Genomic DNA, 15,797 nt, shown 5'->3' on the forward strand with positions numbered 1-15,797 from the left:
CAGGCATGGGGTTTGGGTTGCTGGTAATGTTTCTTCTTTTTGTTTATAAAGGAAATTGTAAACATAATCTAACTTTTTATGTCAAAAAATATCAAATCTATAGAAAAGTTATAAAAATGGTACAATGAAAATTTTTATACTCTACTGGGGTCACAAGTTGCTAACATTTTGCTACATTTGCGCGCACTCTGTGTGTGTGTGTGTGTGTGTGTGTGTGTGTGTGTGTGTGTGAGGTTTTTCCTGACTCATTAGAAAGTTTGTTGAGGACATCCTGGCACTCTTCAGTATTCCAACATGGATTTTCTAAGAACAAAGGCATTCTACATAACCATAACACACGAAGGAGGCTTATCAATGATATGATTCAGTCATTTATTATGCAATCTGTATTCTATATTTCTCAGTTCTCCCAATAATGTCATTGTTAGTTGTCTTTTATTTCCAACATAGGGTCCATCCAGTCAAGGCTCGTGCATTGTATGTGGTGGTCACGTGTTTTTAGATTGCTTTATCCAGAATACTTCTCCAGTCTTCTATTTTCTTTCGTGAAATTGACAGCTTTGAAGACTTCATGCTGGGTGATTGGCAGAACCGTCCCTGCGGTCAACATACGCATGACAGTATGCTGGATCTCACCAAGAGTATGTGAAGTCCATAAATAGGCCCCAAAATGTGTTAGCAGTTAGGATAGCGGTTTACTTTTGGAGAGAAGGATTTGTCTGATTGTTTCCTCATTATTTGAAGTTCAATATTTTGGCAAAATGACTACATAAGTGATACTATGTCCTTTTCAGGTTTTACGTCTATGTTTATGTGTTATATATGTGTGTGTTATATATGTTTATCTTATGTCCATGAATGACAACAAGAGGCAATGATGTCACTTGGCTCCGCTACTGATGAGATTGAATTTGGTTATTTAGTTAAAATGATGTTTGACAGATTTTTCTATATCCTGTTCCCCAGCCATCCTCACCTTGCAAATTTAGCATCCATTAATGATTCTTACCAAAATCAATTATTACACTGATGCTTATAAAATGGTGATTTGATATTTCTATCAGTCCTTTTACATTTATTAGTTGACAGATTATCTGAGGAAGGTTTCCAACATTGCCCCACTGAGTATCATGATTCGTGGAGGTGGGTTTTTCTTGTTGTTGTTGTTGATGCCCTCCTAATGGGTTTTCTTTTTTTGTTTGTTTGTTTGTTTGTTTTTAACAAGAGAAATTTTAGTTTGGGGATTTCTCAGATTCCTTCCCTGCCTTTTCCCTTCTCAGTAAGAGAGGAGAATATTGCTAAGAGAGCCAGGAGACCAGCAAGGGAGAGCTGAAGGGCATCGCGTGGCCATGAACCGGCTCATCTCTGGCAACAGAGAGGAGCGCCCCAATTCGGGGGGACGGGGGTGCCGAAGTTTGAAGGAACAGACACCATAACACCAGCGGTGTTCATCTGGCTGATGGCACCTCAGATAATCTGTATTTACTCCACCCGTAGACGCCGTTGTGAAGTTTGTTATCTGTACTGCCGTCCAACAAATCTATCGCCTGTTAACTTTTATGCTTAACGTCGTGGTGGGCACTGTACAAAGATGCGGAGACATTGCTTTGTATTTTTTCAACAAGGAGGACTTACTGCCTGTGGACTAAACCCAAGGCACTGAACTAGATTGGAGGAATGATGGGGAGATACTCCCCTTCCCCAGGTTTTCCTTTGCAAATCTCTGTGCACCGTGAGCGTTGGTTTCCCTGACACACACATGCCAGGCACTCTCACGGCCTCTGGGTGGGTGTCTTTTCTCTACACTTTTGAGATCAGGGCCTTTTGATCTTGGCCGTGTGTTGGCCAGGGGCCAGCCAGGTTCACTTGCTAAGGCTGCAACGCTGTGTCTCAGGGCAGGGGTCTGTCTAGCAGAGGCATCTCTGGTCCTGGTTCTCGGGCGCAGTCTCTGCTGTTCCAGCTGAGCTGCCTTTCTGGTCGGAGGCTCCTTGGGACAGTTGGGGCAGCTTCCTGGGCCCCAGGATGGGGGTTGCAACCTCTCTGGCTAAATACTTCCAGTAATTTGTCTGGGTTCAGTCGGGATGCTGCCAAAATCCAGGAGGTCGCTGTGGCGAGAGGGCAAAGCAGAGAGGAGATGCGCAACAAAGCCCCGGATCCATCCAGCGGTGTGGGGGATGAGGGTGGGAAGGGAGGGTGCAGAAGGCAAGTTGCAAGGCGGTGCAGCTTGTTGAGGAGAGCAAGGAAGGCAGAAGTGGTCCAGCTCTTAGCAATGAGTTTTCGAGCAGTGTCTTCCAAGTGGTGCTAAGAAAAACGAGGCTGCAAGATTGTGAGCGAAGACATTTCTGGGAGCCAGAGTTAGGTGGGGGGATCTAAGTGGAGGAACAGGGCCAAAAGGTGCCGATTTCCTGAAGGGAAACTTTCCACATTTCCAGACTTTCTAAAAGTGAATAGAAATTTCAGTGTACAGGGGAGCTGGGTGTAGCAGAATGGGTGAAAAGGTATTTATTAGACACCTAACAGAGCAGGGGGTATAGCTCAGGGATAGAGCATTTGACTGCAGATCAAGAGGTCCCCAGTTCGAATCCGGGTGCCCCCTGACCCAAGTTTAGTTTTTGTACCTACACCAAATGGCACCTTCAGGCTGGCGCTTGATGTTTGGCCGATTGGGACAATGGAAAGTTCCAGAACCAGGAATGTAGTTCGAGCCATGACCACGTTGTGTTGTTAAGGTGATATATGGACCCAAGGTGTGTCTGAGCAGGAGAATTACCAGGGAACGTGGTTAAACATCCATTTCCCAGGCCCCCAATCCAGAGAGTCTGGTTTACTGGTCTAAGCTGGGGCCTGAAGAGCTTTATTTCTCAATAAAACCCTTCTTTCTTTTCATCCACCCACATCACAGCAACACTAGATGATTCTCCTGGGCTGCCACATTTAGCAACTGCTGTTCTGGAGCATTCTAAATGCCTTTCTAGGGTAACATCAGGGGCTTTAGATGTCTTGATCATGCACTGGGGGGGGGGGGGGGGGGGGAAAGGGGGGGTGGGCGGGGGGGGGGGGGGGGGGGGGGGAGGAGAAACTGCAGGACTGCCAGGTGGAAGGAGGTTGGGGCAGAGAAGGAGAAGGTGAGCAGGAATGGATCCAGTCTTTGGCAGAGCTGGTCTTGTGGGCTGACTAAAAATAAAGAGAGGTGTTGATGGGGCAACATAGGTGTTTAGGAGCCAGCTAGAACAAGTAGGGACACAAGAGGAGGCAGGGGGTCTACCTGCAGATCAAGTGGTCTCTCATTCAAACCACATGCCTTGTACCCCCTTTCAGGTTTTTATTTACGAAGGACTGCCTTGTTGCCGCTGGGTCCTGCAGAGCTGAGTCTCCCTGCAAGGAGAGAAGGGAGCCCAGACGGTGTAGATCTTTGCCAGAAAGTCTCTCCAGCTTCTTGGGGCTGCAGGTGAACTTCTCCAGGACTGACCGAGGCCCCCTGCTAACACCCTTAGAGCCTTGCAGATGTCACCCTTCCTGAGAGTTGTCCCACCTCTACCACACAGGGCCACCTCCGTGGCGGGGAGAATGGAGCTTTGACTCCTCTCACATGCACTCCATCCCCCCTTAGCGCGGGGCTGTGCCCGCAGCAGACCCCTGGGGCTCTAGTCGCTCTGCCCTGAGCTGCGTCTGCGGGGAGTGCAGAGCAGAGGGTCTAAAGGAAGGGTGGCGAGGGGGCCCTTTGGGAAGCACGCTGACTGCCAGGAGCTGGCTTCTACATATGACGGGCTGCAAGCCACTTCGCTCATGAGGCCCTGTGCCACCCTGGGGCTACTTCTCTGTCCCCTGCATTCACACAGGGACCCCAGTCACCTGCCTTGAACAGGGACCCCGGGAATGCACTGTGGGACGCCTGCTTTCCATCTGAGCAGCAGAGACAGGCAGGGCCCACGGGGGTCAGTATGCTGCAACATGTTTTTCAGGAAGATGAACAAGGTAACCTGGTTAGGGAGTTCTTTAATGCTGGCTGGTAGAATTTCGGAGCCAGACTGGAAAGGCAGTGGTTTCAGTTGTGTTCTAATTAGTGCCCAGTTATACTCTGTGCCAGCATCTAGATGGTGGACCAGTTGTCCCTTGAGGGTGTTCACATTTCAGGTCAATATGCCCACATCATGATCATATGGCAGGGGGTGCTTCTCGCCCAGTCATTCCTGCAAGCTGTATCAGACTTCAATGTGTCAATTTACTGCTGTTTTATTCCACTTGAAATTCTTATTCAGGACATCAGGAAACCTCTCACTCTGTTTGACCTCTCCATAGACTCAAAGGCTAAAAGTAAAAATCTAAAGCCAGTCCTGCAAAGTCCCTGGCAGGCTCCCCCCGCAAACAAAGGAATAATAATAGTCAATAATAATATCATTGTAGCTACAATCTGCTTACTCACATAAAATATTAGTCTAAGAAACAAATACCATTATGCTGTAAGGGGTAAGGCGGTTTCTTTGCATGTTTTGAAGACTATGGAAGGAAGCTGGTGCCTCTTCCAGGAAGCCTCCTTGGTTCTTGCAGAGATGCAGGCAGGGGCAATCAGGGCAGGAGAAAGAGCATAAACAAAGGTGGGACATAAAGTGCCCCCAGAGGTGTCCTAAGTGCCTGGGGACAAAGAGCAGAGGGAGTGGGTTAGAGCTCCAAGGGAAGCAGGGGCCAGGGGTTGAAGGGCTTTATATTCAGGACTCAGAATTTGGTTTTAGTCCACTGAAACCCTCTATCATTTCTCAGCCCTCTAGACTTTTCTTTTCCCCCTCTGCTCTCTGCATCAATTTGCATCTCTCACTGAGGTCAGGTCACTCTGTTCTGGTGGGAAAGACACTGCATTGTACCCCAGACCATTCTGGGTCTTTCTCCTCCAGAGGAACACCAGGTGGTACTATTTAATCAACATTATTTCCTGAGGCCCAATGCATAAACGTGTCTTTTCAAGGTAAGCAAGCCAGGAGTCTCTGAGAAGCTGCATTCATCAGGACTTTAGAGTGAGAGATGGTTTGTGATGAGGGCCCGTGAGTGGGGCCAGGAGGGAGCTGAGGGAGTTTGCCATGAGGAGCTCATCCTTCTGAGGCTGAAGTGGGCTTTGTCAAGGTTCCAACCAGTATGGTTTTTATTTGTAGACTTCACAGATTCAGGACCTAGCAGGTGCAAAGTAATGAGAAGTTCAGAACCGTCTATGTGGATGTTAAGCCAGACCCAAGAGGGGCACTAGGAATTGAAGCAGACCTCTTGGTCCACACTCTTCCCCTAGAAGCTGAGACTCAGGGTCTTGTTGTTCTGTTGCTTTTCCTTTGTTCTCAGCGTGCCTCCCAGCTCACCAGCAGGCCTGTTCCATTGCTAGGCAGCCTCCTTGCCTGCCCCACGCCACCCCCGCCCCAGGCCCCAGCTTGGCCTTCAGCGGCCCTCCTCATCCCTGACATCCCCATCAGCCAGGAGGGAGTGGGGATGGAGAAACTAGAATTGCTTCTTCGGAGTTCATTTTGGCTCTTCTGGTAGCTAGGGAGTGATTAAAGTTTGTGGAAAATCTTAGCTATTCAAAGAAAACTAAGCAGTTGAAACATGAGGTTATTACTAACTTCAGGAAAAACCAAAAGTTTTACCAGAATTCTTAGTTCCACTTAGCACTATGAACACTATTAACTAATACCAATGAAAATATTAAACATAGAAACATAGAAAATTATTTAACCAAAAGTTGAGATATAGTTATAAGAGAAAACTGAGAAGGGAAGGAGGCACATAAATTATAATCTTCATCATAAAAGTACGACAGTTGATGTCTAAACTTGATTAAGTTTGATATTGCATATCATGAGATATTTATATTATTTGAAATCATGGCAGCAAATAGACTAAAAGAAACAGACAAAACAGTAGAGGGTGGTTGCCTCTGGGTGGCAGGAGGGAGATACAAAGGATTGAGTTTGTTCTGATAAGCTTTAAAAACAATATTTGACTTTTAAAAATAATTGCACAAGATACTTCAGTAAAAAACACAAAATATAATATTAAAAACATCCATGTTCTGTGGGTGGAGGTGTAACTCAGGGTAGAGCTTTTCACTGTAGCTCAAGAGTTCCCTGGCTGGAATCCAGAAGCTATGTGTAGTCCTCATGTCTCCATGATGGTTCTAGGACAATGCCTTGATCCAGGTCAGGGACTGGAAATTTCACTAACCTCCCCAGCTGCCCCCACCCCCACCCCCCAGGTTTGATGAATAGATGCAGACACTGGACAGACATCTTCAGATGTAAGTACTGCATGCATCTCCAAAGAGGTTAGGCAGGAGCTCTTCAAGTTGCTGTTTTGTGGTGTAGAGTAAGAGAAACACAGACAAATAAATTTTAAAAGCCCTTCCAGTAGTTAAAGTCAATGCTCCTTCTGGTTGCTGCAGTTACCACAGACTGAAGAACAGGGGGAGATACAGGCACGAAGGGGTAAGGCTGGGGGCTCTGGGGAGGACCTCTTTGGGGTGAGTTTGTGGAGGAATAAATTGCTGGTTTTATCAGCTCTCTAGAGACAAGTAGAAACTCCCAATGTGTTACAGGAGTTCTGGGTGTGACTAAGAAGGTGAAAGGTGTTTATTAGACACCCATAGCAAGCAGGGGGGTATAGCTCAGGGGTAGAGCATTTGACTGCAGATCAAGAGGTCCCTGGTTCAAATCCGGGTGCCCCCTGCCCTATTGGTTTTCCTATTCACAGCTGTTGCCCATATTCCAATTTCCTTTCATCCATGCTAATTATGATCCTTCCTGAAATCGGAAGCCACTGGTCAGCCCTTGCACAATGGCAATCTGGGCGGATTGCCCCTTGCATGTTTGCCTATACTAATGCTCTGGGTATCCCTCCTTCTCTTGGCATCTAGCTTTTCCCCTTTCTGCATATATCTAATTTATTCCACTCTATTGGGTCTTCAAAGAGAAGGCAGGGTCGCATGCTGGGAATTCTGCTGGGCTTTTCCAGGGCAGACCAGAGTAGATACAACAGACTTCCCAGGATCAGACAGTAAATGGTAACCTTAAATCATCACCCTCACCCCTCCTTCCTGGCAAAAACAGTTTGGCACAGTGGAGTCGTGGTGAGACCTATGGAGACAAATCATAGCATCTAGGTTCTCTCCATGTGGGATATACATTTCCCTCTGGGGATCTGGTTTTTCCCACACCAGAGCTCACTCACATACTTGCTTCAAACTTCGGGGTCTAAAGCCTGGCTTAGCTACTCTGACAAGGGAGACAGACAGTGTTGCTCCCCCAACTATTGGAGCTCTGCAACACTGTCTGAGTTAGAGTCCATTTCTGTCTTCACTGAAGGGAGAAATGCGAAGGGCTGGGATCCCCGATTGGGGGGGGGGGGTAGTTTTGGAGACAGTTGGCCAGGTCCTGGGCTAAATCAAAAAGGCAATGGGAGATGGACTAGGGGTTCTTCAGGCGGCTTCTCTCTTCTTTTCCTCGCCAATGACCCACCAGGGACTGAGGCCTGGGAAGCTGCAGGGCTGAGGGAGGATGTCTCACCATGAACCAGGTCTGGCAATTTCCAGAAAGTCAGTCCTGAAAAGAGGCCATGACTTCCTTTTGCAGAACTGAGTGTTACCAAACAGATGAAAGGTATTAATTATGTAGCATGTATAGGCTGGGGGTATAGCTCAGGGGTAGAGCATTTGACTGCAGATCAAGAGGTCCCTGGTTCAAATCCAGGTGCCCCCTTATTTATGTGCAAGTTCGGAGAGTCCTTCCCCCTGCCTCCCAGTCCCCCTTCCATCCTAGGCTCCCAGTTAAAAAGAAAAGTGCCCAGTTATACTCATTGACTCACCGAACACCAACTATTGGTCAGTGCCAAGCACTTCTCCATGCTTCAGAGTTGTGAAGATAAGTTGTTCCTTGCATACATCTAGCAGCAATAGGAAGACCTCAAGTTCCTGTGGGAAGTCTGGTTGATTCTAAGGGTCACTGGGTGAGGTTAGGGCAGTAACCCTAAGTTAAGTTGCTCAGTCTCCCTTGTGCCTCAGATTTTGCATTTATAAAATGGAGGATAATAATAGTACCACCTCACAGGGTGTGTGTATGTGAGAGAGAGAGAATTTAAAGTATTTAGAACAACACCTAGTACACAGATGTCAGTTGTTATTATTAGCTGCAAATCTGCCCTCAGGTAAATGAACAGATGGTGGTTGTGAGTCCTTTCATTATTGAACTATTTTGGAGACTGTCTGCTAAAGGCAATGATTTTGGTCTTAGTGGATGTTGAGTTATTCTTTCCAGTGGATATGAAACCCTAGGACCAATGTCCTCTGGAGAAGTTCATAAAACCGGGCCACCAGGGGCGAGGGGGGCGCTTGTCTCTGTTCCCTGTGGCAGAGATGTTATGATAGGTATAAGATGATTCCTGACTAGGAGGGATTCCATGGGGCTTCTTATACTACTTGAATTTCTTTCCAGTCTATAAAGAATTGTTCCTATAAGCCCAATTTATGTAGTAAACCCCCTGAATCTCTGTTGTGCTCATAACATTTGAACCAACAGCCCATTTCTGTCTGTGGACTCCAGGGCGAGCGAAAGATAGAGACCACCCTCTACAGCTTCCTATAAACAGTAAGGGAACGGAAGCATGTGGTTATACCTGACCTTGCCTGCTCCCCTCGAATCAAAGTGGCTAGGGAGGCCTGGGTCTGCAGTTTTGATGGAGAAAGGGTAATCTTCTGGTGACTGGTGAAAACCAAGGAAGCAAATCAGAACCTGTCCTTGGTGCCAGGTTGGTCAGCTCTTGGGCTAAACCAAAAAGGCAATGGGTTGGCGTTCTTCAGGCGGCTTCTCTCCTCTTTTGCTCGCTAATGACCCCACCAGGGACTGAGGCCTGGGAAGCTGCAGGGCTGAGGGAGGATGTCTTACCATGAACCAGGTCTGGCAACTTCTAGAAAGACAGTCCTGGAAAGGGGCCATGACTTCATTTTGCAGAGCTGAGTGTTACCAAACAGATGAAAGGTATTAATTATGTAGCATGTATAGGCTGGGGGTATAGCTCAGGGGTAGAGCATTTGACTGCAGATCAAGAGGTCCCTGGTTCAAATCCAGGTGCCCCCTTATTTATGTGCCAAGGCTTTGCATTGCAACTGGATTGCAGTGGGCTATGGCATCCTGCATCCCTTCAGGGTTCCTGCAGAGGCTTAGGTTCCTGTCACTTAGGACTCTTCGGGCCTGGTGTGTTCGGGGAGAGACCAGGACTCTTAGGGCCTGGTGTGTTCGGGGAGAGACCAGGTGAGAGAGGTCTTGGCTTCACACAGCTGCGGTACAGGGCCATGCTCTCTCCGCTGAGCCTCACACCTACCCAGTCAACTGATAACACACTTCCAATGATCCTCTTTTTCTCTTTTTGCTGCTCTTTCTCCTGTTTCCAAAGCCAAAGACTCAGCTACCTCCTGCGGGACCTTCTGAGTCTGTTAGCCTGTGGGAATAATTGTGGGCAGATGTCTCAAACAGATCCTCTGCCCACCTGGGAGAGCCGTGGAGTTGGGAGAAAAGTCGCCTGGTGTTGAAGAGGCCATGGACTGCTGAGTCAGACAAGGACTCAGAGCTGGAAGCTTGCCTTGGTCCAGAAGGTTCCTGATCTCCACTGCTCACCCACAAGAGGGATCTTGACATTTAACAAGAGTTCAATGAATAGAATGGAGAGTGAGTAGTGGGCATGGAGATGTGACCCAGAGACCTCTCAGTGCCCTGTCTAGTGTACTAGATCTAAGCTATTAGATGTCCTGTCACCCACAGAGGAATGAGTGTATCTTCCCAGCAGGTACCTTTTCTGTGTTCAAGCCATGCGGTGATTTTGCCTCCTGAATAAGCAGGGGTGACCTGTAGGCAGCAGGCAGCCTGCCCGCTGAAAATGCGTCTGTCTTTCTGCCGCATACTCCCCCTTACCCCTGGGTCCCCCCGGGCCACCTGTGAGCCCTCTGCCCGCAGCCCTGCCGCCTCCCCTCCCCCATCTCTCTCTCTCCCTGGGCAGGACCAAACCCCAGAGAGCAATCAGCCCTCTCAGTTAAATTCCTCAAATGCCTCTGGTGCTGAGCAAGAGGCCAGGCCTGGGGGTCCAGAGGTGAGCCAAATCTAGTCAGACATTTTCCTTCCTCGCTCTTTTCAGAGGCTCTCCTTCTTGTGGGGAAGAGTGATTTGCAACATAAAATATATTGGCTAGAAAGGAGCCTGGCGCCTCCGGGCTGACTCGGTGAGGGCTCTACGGAGATGGTGGGGTCAGCTGGGTCTGGACAGTGAACGTCAGGCGGTGTGTGGGCAGCACATGCACAAGGAAACAAAGGCGCCATGTGTTTGGAGTGTTTTTCTGGGTCTAGAAGGTATGCATGTTTGTACGTACCTGTGTGTGCAGGGTGGGTGCACCTGTGTGCGTGACCATGCGTGCAGGGGTGTGTGTGTACCTGCGGGAGGTTGGAAGTGTGTATGTGAGCACGACGACTATGCAGGGGACAGGGTGGAGGGCTCGTGACCGTGACCTAATGTCAGATGCGGACGTTCAACAAAGGAGAGTCTGTTTGTAAGGGAGGTTTCGGAATTCAGACTTTGTTCTGTGGGTCACAGGGAGTCCTTCAGACTGCAAAGAAGCAGGACTTCTTTGCCAGTCCCTTTATTTCAGGACATCGCTTAGGAGACATTACAGAGAATGCTTACGCGACCGAGTTTGCCCAAAGACCCTTCCTTAACGGGTATTATTTTTTTTGAGCACCTACTATGTGCTAGTACCATATGGGGCAGTTTATCTGAAGTGAACCGTATTTGTCACAAGAAACTCATCCCTGTTTAAGACGAGGAAACTGAAGCTAACGGAGTTAAAGAACTCGCCCAGTGACACAGACAGAATAAGGAAGCAGAAGCAGGGGAGAAAAGGGTGCCTGGGTGGCTCAGATGGTTAAGCGTCTGCCTTCGGCTCAGGTCATGATCCCAGGGTCCTGGGATCGAGCCCCACGTCGGGCTCTCTGCTCCTTGGGAGCCTGCTTCTCCCTCTGCCTCTCTCTCTCTCTCTCTCTGTCTCTCATGAATAAATAAATAAGATCTTAAAAAAAAAAAAAGAAGAAGAAGCAGGGGAGAAAAGGAATTCCAGAGATCCTTTCAGGATAAAATATACAGGACTTAGTGGCTGATGAGATGTATGGGATGGGCAATAGTGCGAGAAAGTATCAGATAATGAGGATTACTTTTGTCCAGAGAGAAATACAGAGTAGCTATAGGGAAGGTGGGAAGCCTAATCTAATTTAGGCTAGAGATGGGAGCAGGCTTTTGGTTAGGGGAAGGAATAAGATGGAGAAAGAATTGAGTCAGTTCAGTTGTGGGGACCAGAGTAGAGATGGGAGGAGAGGCATGTTTTCTTTGAGAAGAATGGGAAAGAAGAGAGGTGAAGAGAGGGGTCTCTGAGGTGTGGCGGGAAACCAAGCAGCTGCCGTCTGGCTGCTTCTGCCACGAGCTTTTGTGCTAGAGTGAGAAGAAAGAAGTGAGGGAGGGAAGTATGTCCTCGATGAGCCTGTAATGGAAACAAAGGAGTCAGAGGGTCTGCTGTGGGGAGGGGTGTAGCTTTATTGGAGCTGTGGTCGAGTTCTGCACCGCTGTGAGTCCACCTTTTGTGGACAGTGAGAAAACTGCTGTCCCCTAGAGACACTTGTCGCCACCCAGGTCAGCACAGGAAAAGTGCTAATGATTTTATTCTCTAGCTCCTTCTTTTTTATTCTAGGCAAATGCCAATCCAAGGAGTCTAGGTCACTCTCAATAGCAGACAAGGTTGCTGGTTCCCTTGCCTACACTCTGGTTCCCAGATCTGTCAGCCCCACACTAACCATCTTTTGTGTGATCCTATCAGCAAGAGAAATCTGTTAGCTCCCTGGACTCTTGTGGATTTTTACCAGTTCCATTCCACGGTGCAGGGATCTCCTCTCAACTCCCACTGTCTCTTCCTATAGTTGCCAAAAGAAGACAGTAAAGGAGGCAAAAGAACCTAGAACTTGAAGGACAAAGAAGATAGATGGCTTAAACCAAAATATTATCAGTATTAACATTAAATATAAATATATAAAATACCACAGTAAAAAGACAGAGAATGTAACTGGATAAAAAACAACAACTATAGGATGGTCACAAGAGATAGGTAGAAAACATAAGGATATAAATATATTGAAAATAAAAGGACAGAAAGAGATGTAACTATGACAACTATATGCCTTGTAGCTATATTAATACCGGACAAAATAGTTGCTGAGGCAAAAATCATTACCAGGGATAAAGATGGTCATTTTGTATTGATAAAATGTTCAACTCACCAGTTAAGTACCACAATTCTAAATTTGATGCACTTAAAAAAAAGCCTCAAAACATAAGAAGCAGAAATTCACAGATTATAAAGGAGAAATGGACGACCCTCCAAGCGTGCGAGAGATCTTTAAAACCCTCTTTTGTGAATTGATAGGACAGCAGAGATAATATCAGAAGGATATAAAAGACTTGAACAACATGATTAACAAATAGGACCTAATTAACACATAAAGAACCTTACATTCAGCAGTTAGAGAACATGCATTTTTTTCCCCCATTCACTCATGGAACATTCACACAAATTGACCATATTCTGAGTGTAAAGCAAGTCTTAACAAATTCCAAAGTATCTCAATCACAATGAGTATGTATCCTGACCAAATTAAATTAAAATTCAAGTAACAATAAATAACAAGAAAACCTAACAAATAATTAGAAAATTCCCACCTTCTTAGAAATTAAAAATTATACTTCTAAATAATCCAGGGGCCAAAAGGGAAATTGCAATTGAGTTAGAAGTTAGAAAATATTTGAACTACATGATGATGAAAATACCAGATATTGAAACTTGTCAGTTGTAACCATAGCAGTGTGCAGAAGGCAATTCTTGCATCCACAGCATTATGAAGAGACAAGGTGAAAATTAACTAGCTCTGCATCTATCCCAAAAAAGATATAAAAGGAACAGTAAAGCGGCGCCTGAGTGGCTCAGTCGGTTGAGTGACTGACTCCTGATTTCAGCTCAGGTCATGATCTTGGGGTTGTGAGATCGAGCCCCGTGTTGAACTCACATGCTAGGTGGGCATGGAGTCTGCTTGGGATTCTCTCTCGGTTTCCCTCTGCACCTGCCCCACCCTCTCTAAAAAATAAAAAATTTTAAAAAATGAAAGGGACAATAAAGCCAAAGGAAAAATAAAGAAGAAAGTAATAAAGATGAATTAATGAAAGCATAAATTGATTATATAGAAAACAAATGCGTAAGAGATAGGACCAATGAAGCCAAAGTTCATTGAAACAAATAAAAAATGTTAACCCAGACAAGACTGACAAAGGAAAAAGAGAAAACACTAATAACCAATAAAAGAGATATTTGAAAGGATACCTTACTACAATTTCCAAAGACATTAAAAAGATCATGGGACTATATTATGAATGACTTTGTGCCAATAAAATGTAATATTCAGATGGCATGGAAAATTTTCTAGGACAATACAACTTACACAGATAGAGTAAGTGAGTTTAGCAGGACTGAGCTGGGTCAGTGGAAAAATCCACGATTTTAGCTGATAAAGGTGGCAGTATACCAACTTCCTAGTCAATGAAGGGCAAAGCTCTTCACTCTCCTGTCTCCCAACAAGGTCATTTCCTTCACCAAACCTTCTACTCTTACATGGTCCCTCCAAACTTCCTTGTAAATACATGATATACATGTATACATATCACCGATGAAGGGTTCATATCCAAAACACACAATGAACTTGGGCAAAACAATAAGAAGAGTACAGACAACCCAGTAGAAAGATGAACAAGAGATTTGAACAGGCCCTCCACAAAAGCAGACTCTCAAATGACCAATCAGGATGTGAGAAGATGCTCAAACGTCATTAGTCCTTCGGGACATGCAATTAGAGCCACAAGGAGATACCACTAGATTCTCACCAGGATGGTTAAAATGGAGAAGACTGATGGTCCTGAGCATTGTGAGGCTATGGAGCAGTGGTAACTCTCCTACGCCATCGTGGTAGTACAATCTGATATAACCACTTCAGAAAACTGTCTGGCATTATCAGTTAAGAGTTGAAAATGTGAATGCTCTCTTAATCAGTAAATCTATTCCGAGCTATATACTTTAGAGTGCACATGTACATATAAGAAGGTTCATACCAGCATTTCTCTTAAGAGCTCCCAACTGGAGACAGCCCGAATGTCCACCAGCAGTAGCATAGATAAATAAATCATGGTACAGTCACGCAATGGAATGCTAAACAGGAATCAAACAGAACACATTACTGTCACAGAGGCTAAACAGGCATGAGTCTTAGAAACCTGAGGTTGGGTGAAAGAAGCAGACTCAAAAGAATAAATCCAAGAACAGGCAAAACTAATCCATGGCGACAAAATGGCGGTTATCTTTGGGGAGAGGGGGCAGTTGGGAAGGGGTGCAAGGGAACCCTATGAGGTGCTAGAAATTTTCTGTCTTGATTTGGGTGGTGGTTTTGGGTGTGTGTATATGCCAACATTCATTGTGCTGTACATTTAAGATTTGTGTGCTTTGTGTAAATTACACTGCAATAAGAAGTAAAAACAAGTTAGGGCGCCTGGGTGGCTCAGTTGGTTGGGCGACTGCCTTCGGCTCAGGTCATGATCCTGGAGTCCCGGGATCGAGTCCCGCATCGGGCTCCCTGCTCGGCGGGGAGTCTGCTTCTCCCTCTGACCTTCCTCCTTCTCATGCTCTCTGTCTCTCATTCTCTCTCTCTCAAATAAATAAATAAAATCTTTAAAAAAAAAAAAGTAAAAACAAGTTAATTACATCTTTCATTTCGAGAATGTCTTGATTAGTTTTTCAAATATATGTGACCATTTCTGAGTCTTTTGCTCCTCAGTTTAGATTTCATTTCTCTAAGATACTCTTCGATTTATTCAAATAATGTCATAGGTGGAGTCTTTGCAGGTCCAGTTCCCATGTTTCCTACTCTGTCGACTCTCACGAATGTTAGCTAGTTTCCTCGTGCGTTTTTAAATTTTCTCAGCAAACAGTGACATAGAGCTTCCTATGTGCCAGTCCTGGTTCAAGTGTTTTATGTAGATTAACTCATTTAATCTACCCACCAGTCCATCAAGTATATGCTATTATCATTTTACAGCATATGCATCGAGGCACAGAGAGGGGAAGTAACTGGCCAGAGGTCCCACAGCTGGGGCAGGACTTGGATCCAGGCTCTCTGCCTTCAGAGTCTATGCTGTGGGTCTCCATGCTGCGCTGCTTCTCGCACACTTAGATTTGTTAAAACCCGACCCGTGGGAGTTCTAGGAAGCTTGTTTCCTGGTGCATTCCTTCAGGGAGGATTTTCATTTGACCAGGAGCCCAGGGCACCATCCACCTGAGTCCAACAAGAATTAAAATAACTCCCTGTAGCTTTCCAGACCAGATGAAGAGTGCTCACTCAGGGCCCACGCCAAGTCAGCCTGCCAGGGGCTGTGGATGCTCGGGGTTGCTTTTCTCTTTCTTGTCTTCAGATCACTTGCTCCTTAAGAGCTTAGCCCTTGCTAAGTGCTGTCTTTAGGCACGACTGTCTTGTTTCAGATTGCCCACCACGTGTGGGGCCTGAGACTCTGTCCCTGGGATGGCCCCCCTCACCCTTTTACTGCTCCCACCTTCCTACGGGCTGTAGGCCAGGAGGACACAGGCTGTGGGGCTTTTGAGGAAGGAGCCTGTTGCTTGTTATGCAGCATGTTGGAGAGTTTTCACTG

The 15,797-nt window shown here is 46.2% G+C and overlaps 4 non-coding genes across 4 annotated transcripts; all 4 read left to right on the top strand.

Annotated features, from left to right (window-relative positions):
• The first annotated feature begins 2,524 nt into the window (after nucleotides 1–2,524).
• Nucleotides 2,525–2,596, top strand: TRNAC-GCA. The gene has a single exon. It is a non-coding gene; the product is annotated as a tRNA-Cys (tRNA).
• Nucleotides 2,597–6,629: 4,033 nt separating this feature from the next.
• TRNAC-GCA lies at nucleotides 6,630–6,701 on the top strand. The gene has a single exon. It is a non-coding gene; the product is annotated as a tRNA-Cys (tRNA).
• Nucleotides 6,702–7,658: 957 nt separating this feature from the next.
• Nucleotides 7,659–7,730, top strand: TRNAC-GCA. Its single transcript has one exon. It is a non-coding gene; the product is annotated as a tRNA-Cys (tRNA).
• Nucleotides 7,731–9,032: 1,302 nt separating this feature from the next.
• Nucleotides 9,033–9,104, top strand: TRNAC-GCA. The gene has a single exon. It is a non-coding gene; the product is annotated as a tRNA-Cys (tRNA).
• The last annotated feature ends 6,693 nt before the right edge of the window (nucleotides 9,105–15,797 follow it).

Source organism: Mirounga leonina, unplaced genomic scaffold (assembly GCF_011800145.1).
Source record: "Mirounga leonina isolate KUSES-001 unplaced genomic scaffold, KU_Mleo_1.0 Mir_174, whole genome shotgun sequence".
NCBI classification, from domain to species: domain Eukaryota; kingdom Metazoa; phylum Chordata; class Mammalia; order Carnivora; family Phocidae; genus Mirounga; species Mirounga leonina.